Genomic DNA, 21,007 nt, shown 5'->3' with positions numbered 1-21,007 from the left:
TGACAGGGGATCTAATCCTGACCCACTCTGCCTAAAAACAGTCTGGGCTCTCTGATCACATTTTTTTTGTTCAGAGGGGAGAGAGGAGGAGATAGAGAGATAGATTTTTCACTGACCAATAGAAACAGGTTATTGTTACTCCAATAATTGAACAGATATTCTACCCAATCACAACGATCAGTAAGAAATCTCACATTTATTTATAGTAGAAAAACTTGCAGGAAGCCCCGCCCACTGCTATATACTATTGGATGATTATTAAATGAATTCCCCTCCTTCATCCACCAGACTGTGGGCGGAGTTCTCACATCTCCCGCCTCCCCCCACATATCTTTATACAACCATCATATACACATATCCCAGCATGGAGGGGCTCAGTGAAGGTGGTGGTGAAGGTGTGGAGATGTCGGATTGGGTCACACAGATCATAAAAGGAGATCCGCCCGGCCTCATAATCCAGATATATCCTGACTCTGTTACTGGAGAGATTGGTGGGTAAGGGGATCGATTTACTGTCATGTATCACTGAATACTGATTATAACACCTGATCAATCCCCAGGACTTCTTATTATATCCAATCGCTGACTCCCCCCCTCTCCTCTTTATACTGGGGTAACACATCCCGACTCTCCATATATCTGATCCCCCGACATCCACTTCCCAGTAATGTCTCCCTGAGGAGAAACTCTGACTGCTCAACACCTGAGAATAATTCTGAAATCTCGCTAGCGTTTCTGGGCGATTCTGGTTCCTATCTGACCAGGATACCGTTTTCCTGTAATCTGATATCTGTAGCTTATTATGAGCTGTATTTACATCCAGTAATATGTCTGCAGCTCCCTGTATATAGAATACATTTATCTCGGTTATTATATCAGATAGTGTATGCAAGACCACCGTCACATCCAGACCCCCTCCATCATGGAGGAGTTCCTCATGTCTCTCTCTGTCCTCATTATCTCCATCCTCAGTATCACACAAGTCATCTGTGTCTGATTCTTGTAAGACAGTCAGTGGATCCGTCCTGTTACACAGCTCCTCAATGTGACGTATCTTCCTGGACAGCTCCTCCTTCTTTATTTCCAGATCCCGGATGGAGATGGAGATCCACTCTGCCCTCCCGGAGATGTCCCTCAGGACTCTTTTCTCCAGGTCTTCCAGACGTCTCCTGAGATCTCTAAACAGGACAGTGACTCTCTCGGTGTCACCAGCTGCTTCTTCTTCTACTTTCCTCCTGTGTTCATGCAAACTCTGGACTCTTTCCTCCGTCTCCTCTCTCTTTGTCAGAAGTTTCTGCAGAACATTCCTCAGTGTCTCCTTCTCAGAAGCCTCATCCAATAATTCCATTTCATGTCCTTTATGTTCTCCAATCACACAAAGCTTACAGATACAGGTATCATCCTCAGTGCAGTAATACTCCAAGATCTTCTTATGGACGGAGCATTTCCTGCTCTCCATGGACAAGGTGGGGTCACATAAGATGTGTTCTGGGGACTTTGTGTGGACTTTCAGGTGTTTATCACACAGATAAACCTCACAGAGCAGACAGGATCTAACAGCAGGTACAGGAGAGTACACACAGTGAGTACAGAAGACCCCAGACTCCTGATCGTGCTGAGCAGACAGTAAAGTCTCTGCTATGTTACGTAGTTTCATGTTCTTCTGCAGTGCAGGACGATTTGGAAACTTCTCTCTGCATTCAGGACAGGAATATCCTCCAGACCCCTCTTGTGTATCCAGCACACGATCAATACAGACCCGGTAGAAATTGTGACCACATTTTAGGGTTACAGGATCCGTATAAATGCTCAGACAGACTGAACATTCCAGCTCAGATCAGCAGATGCCATCGCTGACAGCAGAAGAGTGGAGTTGGAGCCTTTGATATTCTCTGAGCTTATCTCTTGAATTGTTTCATGGACCTTTGGATATTGCTGTAAATTACAAAAAGTATTATTCATGGTTGACTGTTACAGGACATAAATAAGATAAACATAACATTATTCTACAGTATGGCTGATCACATTTTTCAGAGCCCCATGTTGCACTGACTCATCACTGTACTATGTGGCTGCTTAATCAATTTAAAGTAAACCTGTCCTGGGCCATTTTGGGTCACCTCACATGATAGTGATAAGCAGGCCCGGACTAGCCATAGGGCAGACCGGGGCACTTGCCCGGTGGGCCAGGGCCGCCCGCTCCATGGCCTGTTGATAAGGCCGCACAGTGGGAGGTAAGCAGCAACCATGGCCTGGACAGGGCTAACACAGGCCGCAGCCGCCACTTGCCTACCGCCATGCAGCCATGCCTGTCTCATCTCCAGCTGAACTACAACTGAGGTCAATGAATGCATGGGCTGAGCTGTGAGTCTCTCTCACACAGCTCAGCCTCAGAGCCGACACCGACAGTTCCGCTCTCCACTCGGAGGGACTGCTTCAACTCCTCCACTCCTTTGTCTGCCCCACCCACACATCCCCCGGGAGATGTGAAGGAGGATTGAACACAGAGGATAAAAGCTTCAGACAGCCTGTGCCTGAGCATCCATCCTGGGGTGAGTAAGCTCACCCTCTCTCCTGCCTCCCAGTGTATATATAAAAAGGAGTCTGCGCAGACTCTGATGTAAGGGGGGGGGGGGGGGGGGGGGGGGGAACTGTGCAGACTCTGATGTAAGGGAATAGGGGGCAGGAGGAGCTGTAGATCTGCACAGTGAACAGAGGGTAAAAGAGGGGCACGATTGCAGGGACACTAATAGAAAAGGGGACTGCACTGTAAAGGGGCACATTAATCATTACAGCACCCCTTTACAGTGCAGTCCCTTTATTAGTGTCCCTGCACATTACAGTGTGGAGGACCGACACCAGCCACAAATAAATCACTCAAATTTTTATATATATATATATATATATATATATATATATATATATATATATATATATATATATATATATATATATATTTGCACAACCAAACACTGTGAAAATGATTCCACAACATCTATAGTAAATTTCAAAGTAAAATCAGTGTAGGGCAGCAAAAATAGTTAATAAACCAGTGATGGCCCATTCATCCTGTAGTCACACAAAAAAAAAAAAAATGTCTTTAAAGTGCAGTGTGTTCGGGCGCCGGACACAGTGCATTATGGGAAGCGCCACGTCAGTGCAATCACGAGATTGTAGATGTGGCACTTCATTTGCAGGATTTTTACCTGCTTTGCAGCGCAATCCGATCGCCGAGCAGCTTCCGCCCATAGTATTACTATGGGCGGGAGCTGTGCTGTTTAAGAATAGAGGTTGCTTTCGGCTTCCTGGACCAGAGGGAAACTGGAAGTGATGTTGGCAGCTCTGTGCTTCGCATGGTCCGAGCGGAGCTGGAATGTAAGTAATGAGAGAGCATACGAGGGAAGGATTTATAACACTGGCAGCAGTAATCAATCATTGAGCGTTGAACTTTTGTGAAGGCTGGAAGGGGGACATGTAAGGGGTATATTACAAAAAAGACAAAAATTCCCCAGGGGGTTTTTTAGGCAGCAATACATTATTATTATTGTAACAATAAAATAAGTCAAGTACATATGGAATTCGAATATACAACAAATTTAATATAAAATACAGACTCTGGTTCACGTGTAACAGACATCGGCATAAAACATCAACCATGGCTAAAAAAGGGCCCCCAGATGAATTAGCGTATCATCAAATTAATATCCACATGAATACCCCGATGCATTTCGACCCATTGGTCTTCTTCAGGGGGATTTAGATTCTAGGGAGATATATCACAATTAGAGTTTGAACTTGAAACTTCAGTCAATATGCAAGATATATACACAGCATTTAGCGTTAATAAATAACTGTATTACATTGTATCTATGGAGGTATATTTACCATTGAGTGGATGATATGGTGGAGATGCACCACACGAACCAGATTGTTTTAAACGCATGAAGGCCCAGAGATCCCAGAGACCACACGTATCCCTCCGTGCCCCACAGGCACATCTGCAGTCCATCGGACTTACAAGGGGCCACACACTTGGACGGGGGAGAGGACGGGGGGCGAGGCACCTGCCACTGTATATAAAAGGGACTTTGTTATAAACCTTAGTAATTGTATTCTATAAGTATCTAAAAGTATCTAATGCCGTAGGGCAATAGCTGATTAGCCCTCACTGAGGTAGTTATTTGTATGTATGTATATATCTTATTGGTAGGACCTATTACTTTAAAGTATGTAATTTATTGATAATATAGTAATTATGAGATGCAAATAAATAAGAGGGGTATAATGGGTGGTAAAAATAAATTAGGAGTATTGAGTCCAATTTGATCATGAGTGAAAGAAGTGAATGTGCTGATAGTGCCGTGGTGACAGCAATAGATGTGGGAATGAACGTGTGGGAATGCACTGTGGAGCGTTAGTGAAAAACCAAAGGGTGTAAAAAATGACTGAAACAAACCAAACTGTGATAAAAACGAAAAATGTGTATGGGTACCAGTGAACGGAAAAAGCCATGTCTCAATTATTAAGTTAAATACCCATGAGTGTATGGGGGTGAGTGTAAGAATGTGAGCTTGTGTGTAAATAGTGGTGACAGAAGTGAAACAAGTATGCTAAGTAAAGCATACCTGAAGCCAAAAAGTAGTGGGTTAGTGATAGTACTATTAGTAATAATAAAATCAATAGTAGTAAATATACCAAGCATAGCACTTACCTAGTGCTAGATACTTCTCAGTGGAGTGGCAGCTTTCCGGAGGTACAACTAAGGATCAACCAGGAACTGCCAATTTATACAATCTCAGGGGGCTAACCTACGACTTCCAGGTGGTAAACTCCTCCCCAACACACCAACCCCCACACGTCCACGCCGCCAACTGGCGGCGTCTGTGTGGCCCCTCGGCGTTCCGGAAGGCGGAAGCCCCGGCAGTCGCCGTCACCTCCGACGCACACCTGCGTGACGTCACGACGCCACGCGCGGTGCGCGAGGGAACCCGCACGCACGTGACGTCACTGACAGTCCGGCGGTGATCACGGGACGCCGCCCGGCACGGGAGAATCTCCCCACGGCTGCTCTTAAACAAGAGCCTTGTCGTGGAGACCACAGGAGGGAGAATCGCATAAATGTAATGCGTCTCCCCCCCACGTGCCGGGAAGTCAGATGGAGATAGGAATGCCACCCCCGGAACACGAGGCGGACACAGCAGTCCCGTGGGCAGTGAGCCTTGCATGCCAAAACAAAATAATGTAACCACATATAATAGTTCATAGATTTTAGGGTGGTAATGTAAATCTAATAATATACAATTGATTATAAGGAAGCCAGGGACATATTATAAAACCAAAGAGCTCAAAAGATGGGGAGGGAAAAAGAGTGTTTTCCTTCATCCCAGGAGCACTGTTCTCCCATGCTTATGGTACATGTGTTCTACACCAGGCAACACTCTCAAACCATTGGAAAGAGAGCCAATTGGAGCGAGGATGGGGAGGGGGAAAAATAATTGTTTTCCCCATCCCAGGAATAATGTTCTCCTATGTCAGTTAGTGGTAAGTACAATCTATACCAAGCAACATCTTCAAACCATTGAAATATGCCCTGGCTTGTGTGGGGTCTCTCATGTGCTAGAGGGGGAAACGGGTGTTTAACCACCCAAATAGACGAAAACAATGGAGAAAACACATAAGCGAGAGCACCCCAAGGCTGCACAACCCAAAAGTATAATACAAAAAAGACAAAAATTCCCCAGGGGGTTTTTTAGGCAGCAATACATTATTATTATTGTAACAATAAAATAAGTCAAGTACATATGGAATTCGAATATACAACAAATTTAATATAAAATACAGACTCTGGTTCACGTGTAACAGACATCGGCATAAAAACATCAACCATGGCTAAAAAAGGGCCCCCAGATGAATTAGCGTATCATCAAATTAATATCCACATGAATACCCCGATGCATTTCGACCCATTGGTCTTCTTCAGGGGGATTTAGATTCTAGGGAGATATATCACAATTAGAGTTTGAACTTGAAACTTCAGTCAATATGTAAGATATATACACAGCATTTAGCGTTAATAAATAACTGTATTACATTGTATCTATGGAGGTATATTTACCATTGAGTGGATGATATGGTGGAGATGCACCACACGAACCAGATTGTTTTAAACGCATGAAGGCCCAGAGATCCCAGAGACCACACGTATCCCTCCGTGCCCCACAGGCACATCTGCAGTCCATCGGACTTACAAGGGGCCACACACTTGGACGGGGGAAGAGGACGGGGGGCGAGGCACCTGCCACTGTATATAAAAGGGACTTTGTTATAAACCTTAGTAATTGTATTCTATAAGTATCTAAAAGTATCTAATGCCGTAGGGCAATAGCTGATTAGCCCTCACTGAGGTAGTTATTTGTATGTATGTATATATCTTATTGGTAGGACCTATTACTTTAAAGTATGTAATTTATTGATAATATAGTAATTATGAGATGCAAATAAATAAGAGGGGTATAATGGGTGGTAAAAATAAATTAGGAGTATTGAGTCCAATTTGATCATGAGTGAAAGAAGTGAATGTGCTGATAGTGCCGTGGTGACAGCAATAGATGTGGGAATGAACGTGTGGGGAATGCACTGTGGAGCGTTAGTGAAAAACCAAAGGGTGTAAAAAATGACTGAAACAAACCAAACTGTGATAAAAACGAAAAATGTGTATGGGTACCAGTGAACGGAAAAAGCCATGTCTCAATTATTAAGTTAAATACCATGAGTGTATGGGGTGAGTGTAAGAATGTGAGCTTGTGTGTAAATAGTGGTGACAGAAGTGAAACAAGTATGCTAAGTAAGCATACCTGAAGCCAAAAAGTAGTGGGTTAGTGATAGTACTATTAGTAATAATAAAATCAATAGTAGTAAATATACCAAGCATAGCACTTACCTAGTGCTAGATACTGGTTCGTGTGGTGCATCTCCACCATATCATCCACTCAATGGTAAATATACCTCCATAGATACAATGTAATACAGTTATTTATTAACGCTAAATGCTGTGTATATATCTTACATATTGACTGAAGTTTCAAGTTCAAACTCTAATTGTGATATATCTCCCTAGAATCTAAATCCCCCTGAAGAAGACCAATGGGTCGAAATGCATCGGGGTATTCATGTGGATATTAATTTGATGATACGCTAATTCATCTGGGGGCCCTTTTTTAGCCATGGTTGATGTTTTATGCCGATGTCTGTTACACGTGAACCAGAGTCTGTATTTTATATTAAATTTGTTGTATATTCGAATTCCATATGTACTTGACTTATTTTATTGTTACAATAATAATAATGTATTGCTGCCTAAAAAACCCCCTGGGGAATTTTTGTCTTTTTTGTATTATACTTTTGGGTTGTGCAGCCTTGGGGTGCTCTCGCTTATGTGTTTTCTCCATTGTTTTCGTCTATTTGGGTGGGTTAAACACCCGTTTCCCCCTCTAGCACATGAGAGACCCCACACAAGCCAGGGCATATTTCAATGGTTTGAAGATGTTGCTTGGTATAGATTGTACTTACCACTAACTGACATAGGAGAACATTATTCCTGGGATGGGGGAAAACAATTATTTTTCCCCCTCCCCATCCTCGCTCCAATTGGCTCTCTTTCCAATGGTTTGAGAGTGTTGCCTGGTGTAGAACACATGTACCATAAGCATGGGAGAACAGTGCTCCTGGGATGAAGGAAAACACTCTTTTTCCCCTCCCCATCTTTTGAGCTCTTTGGTTTTATAATATGTCCCTGGCTTCCTTAATCAATTGTATATTATTAGATTTACATTACCACCCTAAAATCTATGAACTATTATATGTGGTTACATTATTTTGTTTTGGCATGCAAGGCTCACTGCCCACGGACTGCTGTGTCCGCCTCGTGTTCCGGGGTGGCATTCCTATCTCCATCTGACTTCCCGGCACGTGGGGGGGGAGACGCATTACATTTATGCGATTCTCCCTTCTGTGGTCTCCACGACAAGGCTCTTGTTTAAGAGCAGCCGTGGGGAGATTCTCCCGTGCCGGCGGCGTCCCGTGATCACCGCCGGACTGTCAGTGACGTCACGTGCGTGCGGGTTCCCTCGCGCACTTAGCGCGTGGCGTCGTGACGTCACGCAGTTGCGTCGGAGGTGACGGCGACTGCCGGGGGCTTCCGCCTTCCGGAACGCCGAGGGGGGCCACACAGACGCCGCCAGTTGGCGGCAGTGGACGTGTGGGGGGTTGGTGTGTTGGGGAGGAGTTTACCACCTGGAAGTCGTAGGTTTAGCCCCCTGAGATTGTATAAATTGGCAGTTCCTGGTTGATCCTTAGTTGTACCTCCGGAAAGCTGCCACTCCACTGAGAAGTATCTAGCACTAGGTAAGTGCTATGCTTGGTATATTTACTACTATTGATTTTATTATTACTAATAGTACTATCACTAACCCACTACTTTTTGGCTTCAGGTATGCTTACTTAGCATACTTGTTTCACTTCTGTCACCACTATTTTACACACAAGCTCACATTCTTACACTCACCCCATACACTCATGGTATTTAACTTAATAATTGAGACATGGCTTTTTCCGTTCACTGGTACCCATACACATTTTTCGTTTTTATCACAGTTTGGTTTGTTTCAGTCATTTTTTACACCCTTTGGTTTTTCACTAACGCTCCACAGTGCATTCCCACACGTTCATCCCACATCTATTGCTGTCACCACGGGCACTATCAGCACATTCACTTCTTTCACTCATGATCAAATTGGACTCAATACTCCTAATTTATTTTACCACCCATTATACCCCTCTTATTTATTTGCATCTCATAATTACTATATTATCAATAAATTACATACTTTAAAGTAATAGGTCCTACCAATAAGATATATACATACATACAAATAACTACCTCAGTGAGGGCTAATCAGCTATTGCCCTACGGCATTAGATACTTTTAGATACTTATAGAATACAATTACTAAGGTTTATAACAAAGTCCCTTTTATATACAGTGGCAGGTGCCTCGCCCCCCGTCCTCTCCCCCGTCCAAGTGTGTGGCCCCTTGTAAGTCCGATGGACTGCAGATGTGCCTGTGGGGCACGGAGGGATACGTGTGGTCTCTGGGATCTCTGGGCCTTCATGCGTTTAAAACAATCTGGTTCGTGTGGTGCATCTCCACCATATCATCCACTCAATGGTAAATATACCTCCATAGATACAATGTAATACAGTTATTTATTAACGCTAAATGCTGTGTATATATCTTACATATTGACTGAAGTTTCAAGTTCAAACTCTAATTGTGATATATCTCCCTAGAATCTAAATCCCCCTGAAGAAGACCAATGGGTCGAAATGCATCGGGGTATTCATGTGGATATTAATTTGATGATACGCTAATTCATCTGGGGGCCCTTTTTTAGCCATGGTTGATGTTTTATGCCGATGTCTGTTACACGTGAACCAGAGTCTGTATTTTATATTAAATTTGTTGTATATTCGAATTCCATATGTACTTGACTTATTTTATTGTTACAATAATAATAATGTATTGCTGCCTAAAAAACCCCCTGGGGAATTTTTGTCTTTTTTGTATTATACTTTTGGGTTGTGCAGCCTTGGGGTGCTCTCGCTTATGTGTTTTCTCCATTGTTTATGTAAGGGGTATATAACCGTATATTTATGAACCTATGGAATTACTTCATCAAAAAAAGTGAAGCCAAGGATGTAAACTTGTATTTCCATGGTGGCAGACTAGATGTGAGAAACACTTACATACCGATATAATTAAACAATGCTCTGTGGGGTAAATAGGGCTCAGCATGACTATAAAGTTAAGTAATACTAAACCACTGAGTAAGCCTATGAAAGACTTAATAGTAAACTGTACCCTGCATGCTTCTCTAGTAGGGATGAGCTCGATGTTCGGGTCAAACATAAGTTTGACTCGAACCTTGGCTGTCCACCGAAGAACGAACATTATGGGGCGTTTGCGGGAAATTCGAGCACCTGCGGAACGCCCCATAATGCATTGCTGTACGATTGACCAAAGCATGCACTTGACCTGCATGCTTTGGCCAATCCCGGGCGCCCTCTGCTAAGAGAGGAATAATTGGCCAATCATGGCTCAAGGGGACGAGATGGAGAGATATGCCTCGTTTTCCACTGAGTGGATCGGTTCGGTACAGTTTGAATGGCCTAGGAATTGTCCGGTCTATTCTGGAGAGCGTTTCCACTGCAAGTGGGGACCACAAGGGGCCATATAGGGTTTAGAAAAAATGCCTCAGCATAGCACAGCAGAGGGTTTTCTCTCAGCCAATCAGTGGAATGTATCGTAGCTCCACCCTAACCAAACCATTCTATTTTCTATGACCCCCACATCTGAAGCAGGACCCTGAATGGAGCGGTTCGGTTGTATGGGCCGCTTTCATAATGGAAACACCCAAAATAGCGTACCGAACCGAACCGATCCGCTCAGTGGAAATGAGGCAATAGAGACACACACTCTGCAGCATACAGTGTAGCCTATATCTACAGTACACTGTGGTGTACACATTACACAATACAGTGCAGCAAAACAAAATATACATCATGTCTGGAAGGCCACCAAGGAGAGGCACTCACAGGCCACTAAAAGACGGCAAGCAGGCCCTGTGTCAACAGTGCTGGTAGTGGACATGGTCCATCCTCTGCAGGTGGTTGTGGGGCACGCTTGTCCTTTTTTTTCTGCTGTTGGCCGTGTTATTGAGCCAGAACATGCAGAAGAGTTGGTGGAGTGGATAACAAAGCTGTCCTCATCCTCTGTCTCAGAGTAGTTTGCCTTCCAATGCAGCTGCCAAAGTGGCCTATTCTACTGGCTCCTTGTCCACAGCCACTCCTTCCGTAAACCCACCATCATGCATGGAGGAGTCCCTCGAGCTATTCGACCACAGTATCAGGTACATTCTGCTAGAGGATGCGCAGCATTTAGAAGGTTTCGATGTTGGTTCCCGGGTTGGGGAAGGGAGTAACATGAGCCTAGAGAGAGGGGGGTGCCCAAGAAGGACAAGAAACTGGCAGTCATGTTCCCCCAGCCACAGCATACTGCCAAGTTTGCTCCAGTGATGAGGAGGATGATGATGTCACTGACTACTTGGGTGCCTGATAGAAGAGAGGAGGGAGGAGGAGGCACAAGTCCAACTAGGCAGGCTGTCCTCTAGGGGGCAGCTTAAGGCCAGCCACCCCTACTGCATCACACCGCAGAGCTCCGCAGGTGCACGGTGCTGCTGACTCCCTGCTGATTTTGAAAAGTTCCTTGGTGTGGGCTTTTTTGACACGTGTGCAGCAGATCACACCATTGCCGTTTGCAACCCATGTCTGAAGTGGATCAAGCGTGGCCAGAACAGCAGCCACTTGAGCACCACATGCTTGACCAGACATATTATGACCTACCATGCCGTCCTTGGGCAACAGCACTTGAAAGACTCACATCAAAGAAAAAAGGCAGACTTCTTGCTCCTCATCTGGGATCTCCAACCCCACTATACCTCCAGCCCTCTCAAAAACCTGCACTGAGAGGAATGAAGGTATAGCAATAGGTGTCCCACGTACTTGCAGGCTATATGCTAGCAGTACACCTCCATCTGATTTTAGCAGACAAAAATTTCCCTACCCCAGTTGCTAAACCGTAAAAAAAAAAAAAAAAAAAAAAAAAAAAAAAAAAAAAAAAATTGGTCCCAGCCATCCACATGCTCAGCATCTGAATGCTAGCCTGGCCAAATTACCAGCTGAAAAGGCAGCAGTTGCAGCGCTAGAAGACTCTGCCCCCTTTCGTGAATTTGTGGAATGTGCTGTACCCAAGTTGCAGGTTCTAAAACACCATTTCTTTTCATGGAAGGCCATTCCAGCTCTCTACCGGCATGTGGAAGGCAATGTTTTGGCCTCGGACAGGGCAGTCAGCAGTAAGGTGCATATTACCGCTGACTCATGGTATAGCAGGCATGGACAGGGACGCTACCTTTTCCTTCACAGTGCACTGGGTAACTATGCTGGCAGCTGGGAAGGAGCACAGGGTTCAGTATTGTTGGAGCTTGTTCCGCCACCACACCTCCAAAATGTTAGTGGTCATTCTGCCACAGCTCTCTCCTCCACCCCCTCCTGCAACTTTGTCCTTTGAACCAGCCATGCTCCGTAAGCGTTCAAGGGCCTACGCAAGTACTCAGGCAAAAAGATGCCATGCGGTGTTTGAGTTGGTCTGCTTAGGAGACAGGAGCCACACTGGGGCAGAGATTCTGTCAGCTCTGCAGGGGCAGGCTCAGAGGTGGTTGACGCCATGCCAGCTTTAGCCAGGAATGGTTGTATGAGACGATGGCACCAACCTTCTCTCCGCCCTCTGACAGGGACACTTGACCCATGTCCCAGGTTTGGCACACATCCTGAATTTGGTGGTGCAGCGGTTCTTGAGCAGGTACCCAGGCTTACAGGATCTCCTGAGGCAGGCCAGAAAAGTCTCTGGTCATTTCCGCCGCTCATACAATGCCAGTGCTTGGCTGGCTGACATTCAAAGGGAATGCAACCAGCCCACCAACCGCCTCATTTGTGAAATGCCCACCAGGTGGAACTCAACGTTGGCAAGGCTGCAGCGGCTGCACACACAGCAGAGGGCCATCAATGTGTACCTGTGTGAGTATGGCACCAGGACAGGGTCAGGGGAGCTTGGCTTTTTTTTTTTCCTTTTTGCCACACCAGTGGCTACTAATCAAGGATGTATGCACTGTCCTGTCACCATTTCAGGAGGCCACGAGGATGGTGAACAGTGACAATACATGCATTAGTGATAATGTCCCTCTGGTTTTCCTGTTGGAGCACACGCTTCGTGGAATAATGGACAGGGCACTTGAGGCAGAACAGCGGGAGGAAGAGGACTTCCTTACCTCTCAAGGCTCCCTTTATCCAGATAGTATTTAAGAGGAAGGGGAAGAGGAGGATTGTGTCAGCATGGACGCAGAGGATAACACTCAGCAGCAGTCTTCAAGGAATGGTTTTCAGTCCCCAGAAACCAAAAAAGAGTTGTACGTGGCTGGGAGGAGGTAGTTACGGATCATGTGATCCTTCGTGACCCAGAATCGAATGCCTCTGCAAACTTACACTGCATGGCCTCCCTGATTCTGCAAAGCCTGCAAAAGGACCCTAGGATTTGTCGTATCAAGGAGAGGGATCGTTACTGGCTGGAAACCCTTCTTGATCCACATTACAAGGGTAAGGTTGCAGAACTCATCCTGCCTTCGCAGAGGATGAAACATTTGCAGGAGGCCATGAAGAAAGGTTTGTGCAATGCGTTTCCAGACCCTGGGAGGTTACAATTTCCTGGTGCTGGACAACGTGTTGCTGAGGCTTCGTTCAGTCAGAGGAAGAGCAGTAAAGAAGGTGGCCAGCTGAACGATGCCTTTAGACAATTTTTCAGTCCTCAGTGCCAAGGTCTGATCGGTTCAAGTAACAATCGCCAGCATCTCCATTACATGGTGCAGGAATATCTAGGGGCAAGAGCAGACTTGGAGACTTTTCCAGCAGACCAGACACTGGGTTACTGGGTCTTGAGGATGGACCACTGGCCTGTCCTGCATCCAGCGTTCTTTCTGAATGCACATTCAGTGCTGCTGGAGGGTAACAGGTTATAGAGTGTGCCTGTCCACAGACTCTTGATAGGCTCACATCCATAAAAATGAATCAGTCTTGGATCAGCAGCAGCTATTAAAGTGGAGTTCCACCCAAAAGTGGAACTTCCACTCATCAGATTCCTCCCCCCCTCCGGTGACACAGTTGGCACCTTTCGGGGGGAGGGGAGTACAGATACCTGTATATTACAGGTATCTGTGCTCACTTCCGGCATAGATAGCCGCAGAATCCGCGGTTATTTACGCCACTTCCTGCTCCCTCCCCGCTGCCTGCTGGGAAACACACGGGTCCCAGAGGCAGCAGGGACCATCCGTATTGCGCTGCGCGACTTGCGCATGCACAGTAGGGAACCGGGAAGTGAAGCCGCACGGCTTCACTTCCTGATTCCCTTACCAAAGATGGAGGCGGCAGCACCCGAGGACAGAGAGACGGTTCCGCCTCGGGTGCCGACATCGCGGGCGCCCTGGACAGGTAAGTGTCCATGTTTTAAAAAGTCAGCAGCTGCAGTATTTGTAGCTGCTGACTTTTAAAAAAAATTTTTTTCGGCGGCGCTCCGCTTTAAGCACCTGATGCTGATGTAACTGATTGATTTTTCTATGGATGTGGGATCCCTTGAGGACTGCCTATGCTGAGTGACGATCTTATTCCTCCTCAATCTTGATGATGCTAGTTTCCAACAATATTTTTGGTTTAGGGCACCACCACCACTGCCTAAGGCCCAATTTTTCTGCCCATGTTTAACAGGAGCTTGTAATTACAATTTTTAATCAAATATTTCACAGCAGGGCCCATTCCTGCGCCCGTCCAACAAGAGACTCTGTGAGGGGTTACAGTGTTGTGGCACCACCACCCAAGGCCAAATTTTTCTGCCCCTGTTTAACACGGACATGTAATTACAATTTTTGAAATAATTTTTAACAGCAGGACCTGTTCCTGCACCCAAGAGTAAGTGTGAAGGCTTACAGTGTTCTGGCACCACCAACAAATAAGTCCCAATTTTCTGCAGAGTATATAGGGCAGGCCATATAGTATATATACACTTCAGAGTATATAGTGCCTGGGGGCCCCCCATGCCATTTTTTTTTTTAATTTGGGTGCGGGGTTCCCCTTAATATCCATACCAGACCCAAAGAGCCTGGCAATGGGCTGGGAACCCATGCCGTTTTTCTCAATGATTTTCATGTATATTGCCGGGACCCGACAATACATTACAGCTGCAAGCAATGTTAAATGATATTTTTTCCTTTAGAAATGTCATTTTGCTGTGGTATTGTTCTAAACACAGGAAAACTATAGACACCCCCCAGGCATGATATTTAAAGGAATTTTTCATGTTTATTGTTTCACTTTAAGCATTCTTAAAATCACTGCTCCCGAAAAAACATCCGTTTTTAAACCTTTTTTTAAGCTTTTAAAATTAGCACTTTTGTTTTTCCCGTTCGTGTCCCATAGACATGCAATTAGCGGACCTCCAGCTGTTGCAAAACTATCATGCCTATCAACTATCATCCCATCATGCCTCTGCCTCTGGGTGTCATGCTTGTGGCTGTCAGAGACTTGCTATGCCTCATGGGACTTGTAGTTCTACAAGGGCTGGAGGTCCGCCAATTGCATATCCCTGCCAAAGACTTTAACGGTGTTCGAACAAACTTTTTGCCTGTTCTCATGTTCTGCTGCGAACCGAACCAGGAGGGGTGTTCAGCTCATCCCTATTCTCTAGAGACACTCTGCATGTGGTTACTGAACAGCTAATGTACTAGGACTGAACAGTACCCTCCGCAGGTGTCTCTGCTTGTTTGGTTAGCTGGAGGTTTGGGTAATTCTTTGCAGGTATCATTAGAGCAAGTTTAATCTTGTTATGTGTTCTTTCTTTATAATAGGACATGCTCATTTACCATTATGAATTAAAGCAAAAAGTGGAGCAATTTTTGGGTTGGATAATTACAGCACAGATATCAAAAAGCACACCAGACATGAAAACATTTTGATAGTTCTTCTTTGAGACGTACTGCATATGTCTAAAGCGGTACACAGCTGCGCCATTTTTAGCATCGTTTTAGATGCGCTATGAGGCCGTAGTGGGGTGGTTTTAACCCCTGCAGCGGCCCGCAAAGTGCCGCTGCAGCGGCGCTTTCCCATTATTTCCAATGGGTAGGGGGCACTTTAGGAGCGGTGTATACACCGCTCCTACAGCGCTGCAAAGATGCCCCTTCCAGGACTTTTTTGACTGTCCTGCAAGCGCACCGCTCCAGTGTGAAAGCCCGAGTGCTTCCACACTAGAGAGACAGGAGTGGCTCTTTACAGTCGCTATGCAGGCGACATTTTTAGCGCTATAGTGCCTGTAAAGTGCCTCAGTCTGAACGTAACCTTACTGATGTCTTATTATCCTTCTGGTTCGGTTCTCTCATGGTATATAAATATGCCAATAATATATCTTCATAAGAAATTATTATTGATCACACAGGAAATAGTTTACTGTTTAGTGAATTCCTACAAGTTACTATATTTTAGAATACATTATGTGACCTGACATTAGCACACTATCAAAACACTTGATCACCTGTGTGTTTATACTGTATATAAATATGCCAATACTATATCTTCATAGGAAATGGTTGCTGCTCACACAGGGATAACTCAGCCTAGTATATGATGTACAGAGCCCCCTGTATAATGTACAGAGCCCCCTGTATAATGTACAGAGCCCCCTGTATAATGTAGAGCCTGGTCTATGATGTACAGAGCCCTGTGTATAATGTACAGCCTGGTCTATGATGTACAGAGCCCTGTGTATAATGTACAGCCTGGTCTATGATGTACAGAGCCCTGTGTATAATGTACAGAGCCCTGTGTATAATGTACAGCCTGGTCTATGATGTACAGAGCCCTGTGTATAATGTACAGCCTGGTATATGATGTACAGAGCCCTGTGTATAATGTACAGCCTGGTCTATGATGTGCAGAGCCCTGTGTATAATGTACAGCCTGGTATATGATGTACAGAGCCATGTGTATAATGTACAGCCTGGTCTATGATGTGCAGAGCCCTGTGTATAATGTACAGCCTGGTCTATGATGTACAGAGCCCTGTGTATAATGTACAGCCTGGTATATGATGTACAGAGCCCTGTGTATAATGTACAGCCTGGTCTATGATGTGCAGAGCCCTGTGTATAATGTACAGCCTGGTCTATGATGTACAGAGCCCTGTGTATAATGTACAGCCTGGTATATGATGTACAGAGCCCTGTGTATAATGTACAGCCTGGTCTATGATGTGCAGAGCCCTGTGTATAATGTACAGCCTGGTCTATGATGTACAGAGCCCTGTGTATAATGTACAGCCTGGTCTATGATGTACAGAGCCCTGTGTATAATGTAGAGCCTGGTCTATGATGTACAGAGCCCTGTGTACAATTTATATCTAATCACATTATGATCAAATAAATAGTTACATTCTTACAGACTACTGATCCATCCTAATTCCATAAAAACCTCCCTGTTAATTTATCAAAGATAGACCACACTTAACCAACAAAACAACATCGGTCATGTTTATAATAACTCCCGATATATGCATGTTTCTGTATATACACAGGCATAGGCACCTAGCTACAAAACAGAGTCACCAAAGAGATAGATATACCCATTAACCATCTACCAAATATTACCGGTATTTATATACAAGTCTATTTAAAGAAGGGATACCTTGGGGTTCTGTTTCCACTATTGCAACCCCAAGGTTGCGCAATTTACAGTGCGACTTTGCAATGCAATTTCATGCAACCGGTGAAAACCATGTTAAAACAAGTTGCACTGAATTCGGAACAAAGTAGTGCTAAAAACTTTTTTTGGAGTCGCACCAATTAGAACACGCACCATTGAAATATATGGCTTTTGACCTGTAATGCAACTTCACATGTGTTGAATCGCACAACAACTCGCAGTTGTGGAAACGGAGCCTTAATAGAGCTTTAATGTTTTAGCAGATCAAAATCATTGTGTATCATGCACTGGTTATTATGGTTGGGTGATAGGCGTTTTGGTCACCTTCCTTGTCGCATATGCTGGTCCATGTTGATTTTACTATACATGGGATCATTTTATATGATTATGGTATGTTTTGTTGCACTTGCTGTCTTCTTTCTAGTAAAAAATCTTCTATTTTCTGTGGTGGTTATGTAGATTTTAGACGCTCACAGATGTTTTCAACTCGACCACTAATGGTACACATGTTTTGACCATTATGTTAAATTGTATATATGCATCTGTATATGTAGCACCTATGTATGACCAAGCACCGTGCCTGGTGTGAAACACGTCAGCACCCATTTGTGATGCTTTGATATCCATTTTTATTCAATAAAAGGTGAATTTTTTGGAGTGCGGCCATCCAGCGATTTATTTTTTCCTATCACTCCTTTTGCAAACAGAGCCTGCACCCTGCTAGATTGTGGAGACAGCTGAACCTAGGAGAGGTAATTACCTGTGAGCGGTGAACTTCCTCATAGAAATGCAAACAACCAGACATTAGGGTCTCAAGCTCAATGTGGGGGTCATCAGGTTAAATCCTCAATGGTTGACGGGTGAGTGAAATTCCTATTCAACTTCAGCATCAAGTAATGCAAGTTGTGTATTGTAAAGCATAATTGGCTGATGAGGAGAATATCACATGGTATATCAAGCTTACATACAGTGATAATTGAGTTTTTGGAGCGTTTTTAGAATTTTCCAGGCTCAAAAATCATAAATAAAAATGTTTCCTAAAGAAAACGCTACTAGACGAAAACGCGCCTAAAATGGAAGTAGCTGCGTTTGAAATCCCTCTAAACTCAGCTTCTGAATGCATTTTCTGGGGTTCCAAAAAATTCCTCCAAAAAGCAACTGCCTAGAAATGACTATAAAACGCCCCTGTGTACATGTACTGCTAAGATAACAGAGGAGAGTTCAGGAGCAGTTGAAAAAAACTCCCAACTGCTCCTAAATGTCCGTTTACCAGCAGCAGTGTACATGAGGCCTTAAAAAGAGATTTCCCCTCACTTCCTGTCCTGCTGACAACAGTTTCTCCAACAGGAAGTGAAGTAAAAACTCCAACAGGGACACGGTTTATAACACCATTATAGAAAAACTATTTTCTGTCTGTATTGCTGCCAAAGAGTTCCTCTCACTTCCTGTCTGGTAAAAATGTTGTCACCAAGACAGGAAGTGGGAGGAAACCTCCCATGGGGTCCCAGATAGCAGTAAAACGTGACAGGGGGTGTAATCCTTCCCCACTCCATCTAGGGTTGCCACCTCATCCCTTTAAACCAAACACATTAATTACCCAGGTTCTGTTGCTGATTAAGGTGGTAATTAAACTCACTTGGTGCCTTATCTGCATTAAAATTAGCCTCAGAACCCGTGTAATTAATATGTGTTCGGGTTTAAAGGGATGGAGGTGGCAACCCCAACTCCATCCAGAACTAGGAAAAGAATTTTGGCTGGACATACACGTTATGCAAAGTTCCCAACTGTCCTTTATTTGGAGGGATTGTCCCTCTATGGAACCAAGCCCCTCTGTTCCCATCTCCTTCTCAGTTGTCCCTCTTGTTGGTCTGAAGCGTAGACTTCTATACAATGTATTATTTACCCATCAAGCATGTTATATTGCCACTAAATCCCTACCACCATCCATCATTAAAAATAAAAAATACAGTCCAGTAATCTCCTGACCAGCAGTGGTCCATCTATTGGTGATATTTCCAGGTTATGTACAGATGGTGTACAGAGCTCCAGAAATAACCAGTTCCAACCTTCCAACCAAACCCCTAGCCGCGTCCCACCACTAACTACACAATAGCAGTCCTAGTTCACCAGCTGCACAGTCCTAACACTTGTCATCTTCACAATACAAACTCTTCCCAGGATCACCAACCTCAGCTCTATCAGATCCCTCCTGTCTTCTCCCCAGACTACAGAGCTCTGCCTGGATGTCCCAGGTGACCCTAACCTGCCCAAAAGGGAGAGAGCAAAACCCGGAGTGTACAGAGGATCAGAGGGCTGGAAAGGGGGGGAAGAAAGGAGCCTGGGAGATGTGTAAATCCTGAACAGGACCTTTCCAGACTCCCTGCCAGACCCTCTACTGCAGAGATGAGGACATCAGATGGGTCATGTATGTCCCTTGAAAGCCTGAGGGCTCCTTCACACCACAATGCAGTGCAGGAAGCCTGCGTTCCATGTATGGTTGCCACCTCATCCCTTTAAACCCGAACACATGAACGTGAATTACACAGGTTCTGTGGCTGATTAAGTTGGTAATTAAACTCACTTGGTGCACTATCGGCATTAAATTAGCCTCAGAACCTGTGTAATTCATATATTTTCGGGTTTAAAGGGATGAGGTGATAACCCTAGTTCCATGCGTGTTTCCAGAATCACACTCAGAATACACTGCAGTTGTGATCTGCAGCAGATGTCAGTGTTAAGTTAACCCCCCCAAACGCAGGTCACAAATGCAGCGTGTTTGCCTGCACTGGATCATGGTACCATGAGATCTATTTGCAGTGCGTTTATTAACCACTTAAGGACCAGAAGGATTTGCCCCCTTAATGACCAGGCCATTTTTTTGCGATACGGCTCTGTGTTGCTTTAACTGACAATTTTGCGGTCTTGCTGTACCCAAACAAAATTGATGTCCTTATTTTCCCACAAGTAGAGCTTTGTTTTGGTGGTATTTGATCACCTCTGCATTTTTTTTTTTGTTTTTTTTTGCGCTATAAACAAAAAAGTGACGATTTTGAAAAAAAAAATGTTTTACTTTTTGCTATAATAAATAAATAAATAATAATAATAATATAAAAAAAATAATGTCTTTAGGCCAATATGTATTCTTCTACATATTTTTGGTAAAAAAAAAATTGCAATAAATGTATACTGAAATTGTATATGTTGAGTGTGCTACTCCCCTTGCAATACACCTCCCTGTTCAGTGTTTATCCTGCATAAATATCCTAACTACTGCCATGTGTACCAATACCTTCAATAACCAAATATTCCAAAATATCAGCATGTGAACAGCATACAAAAAGGCATATATAACATTTCCCCCAAAAATAAAATAAAAATAATTAGTCCAAATTCATGTGCAAAGTGCAATGTGCAATGCAACCTTCCATTTGCAAATATCAGCATGTAAACAGCATACAAAAAAAATATATAACATTTTCCCCAAAAGTCCAAATTCGTGTGCAAAGTGCAATGTGCAATGCAGCCTTCCTTTAGATCAGTGTTATACGTGACAATTCCACCACTGTCATGACAAAAACCACCACCGTCTAGAATGGCC

The 21,007-nt window shown here is 44.2% G+C and overlaps 1 pseudogene; it reads right to left on the bottom strand.

Moving 5' to 3' along the window:
- Window positions 1–275: 275 nt before the first annotated feature.
- The window catches only part of LOC141134381 (nuclear factor 7, ovary-like), a 33,856-nt pseudogene continuing 13,124 nt past the window's right edge, over window positions 276–21,007 (bottom strand).

Source organism: Aquarana catesbeiana, linkage group LG03 (assembly GCF_042186555.1).
Source record: "Aquarana catesbeiana isolate 2022-GZ linkage group LG03, ASM4218655v1, whole genome shotgun sequence".
NCBI classification, from domain to species: Eukaryota; Metazoa; Chordata; class Amphibia; order Anura; family Ranidae; genus Aquarana; species Aquarana catesbeiana.
The sequence above is the reverse complement of the archived record's forward strand: the minus strand, read 5'-3'. Positions and strand labels throughout refer to the sequence as shown.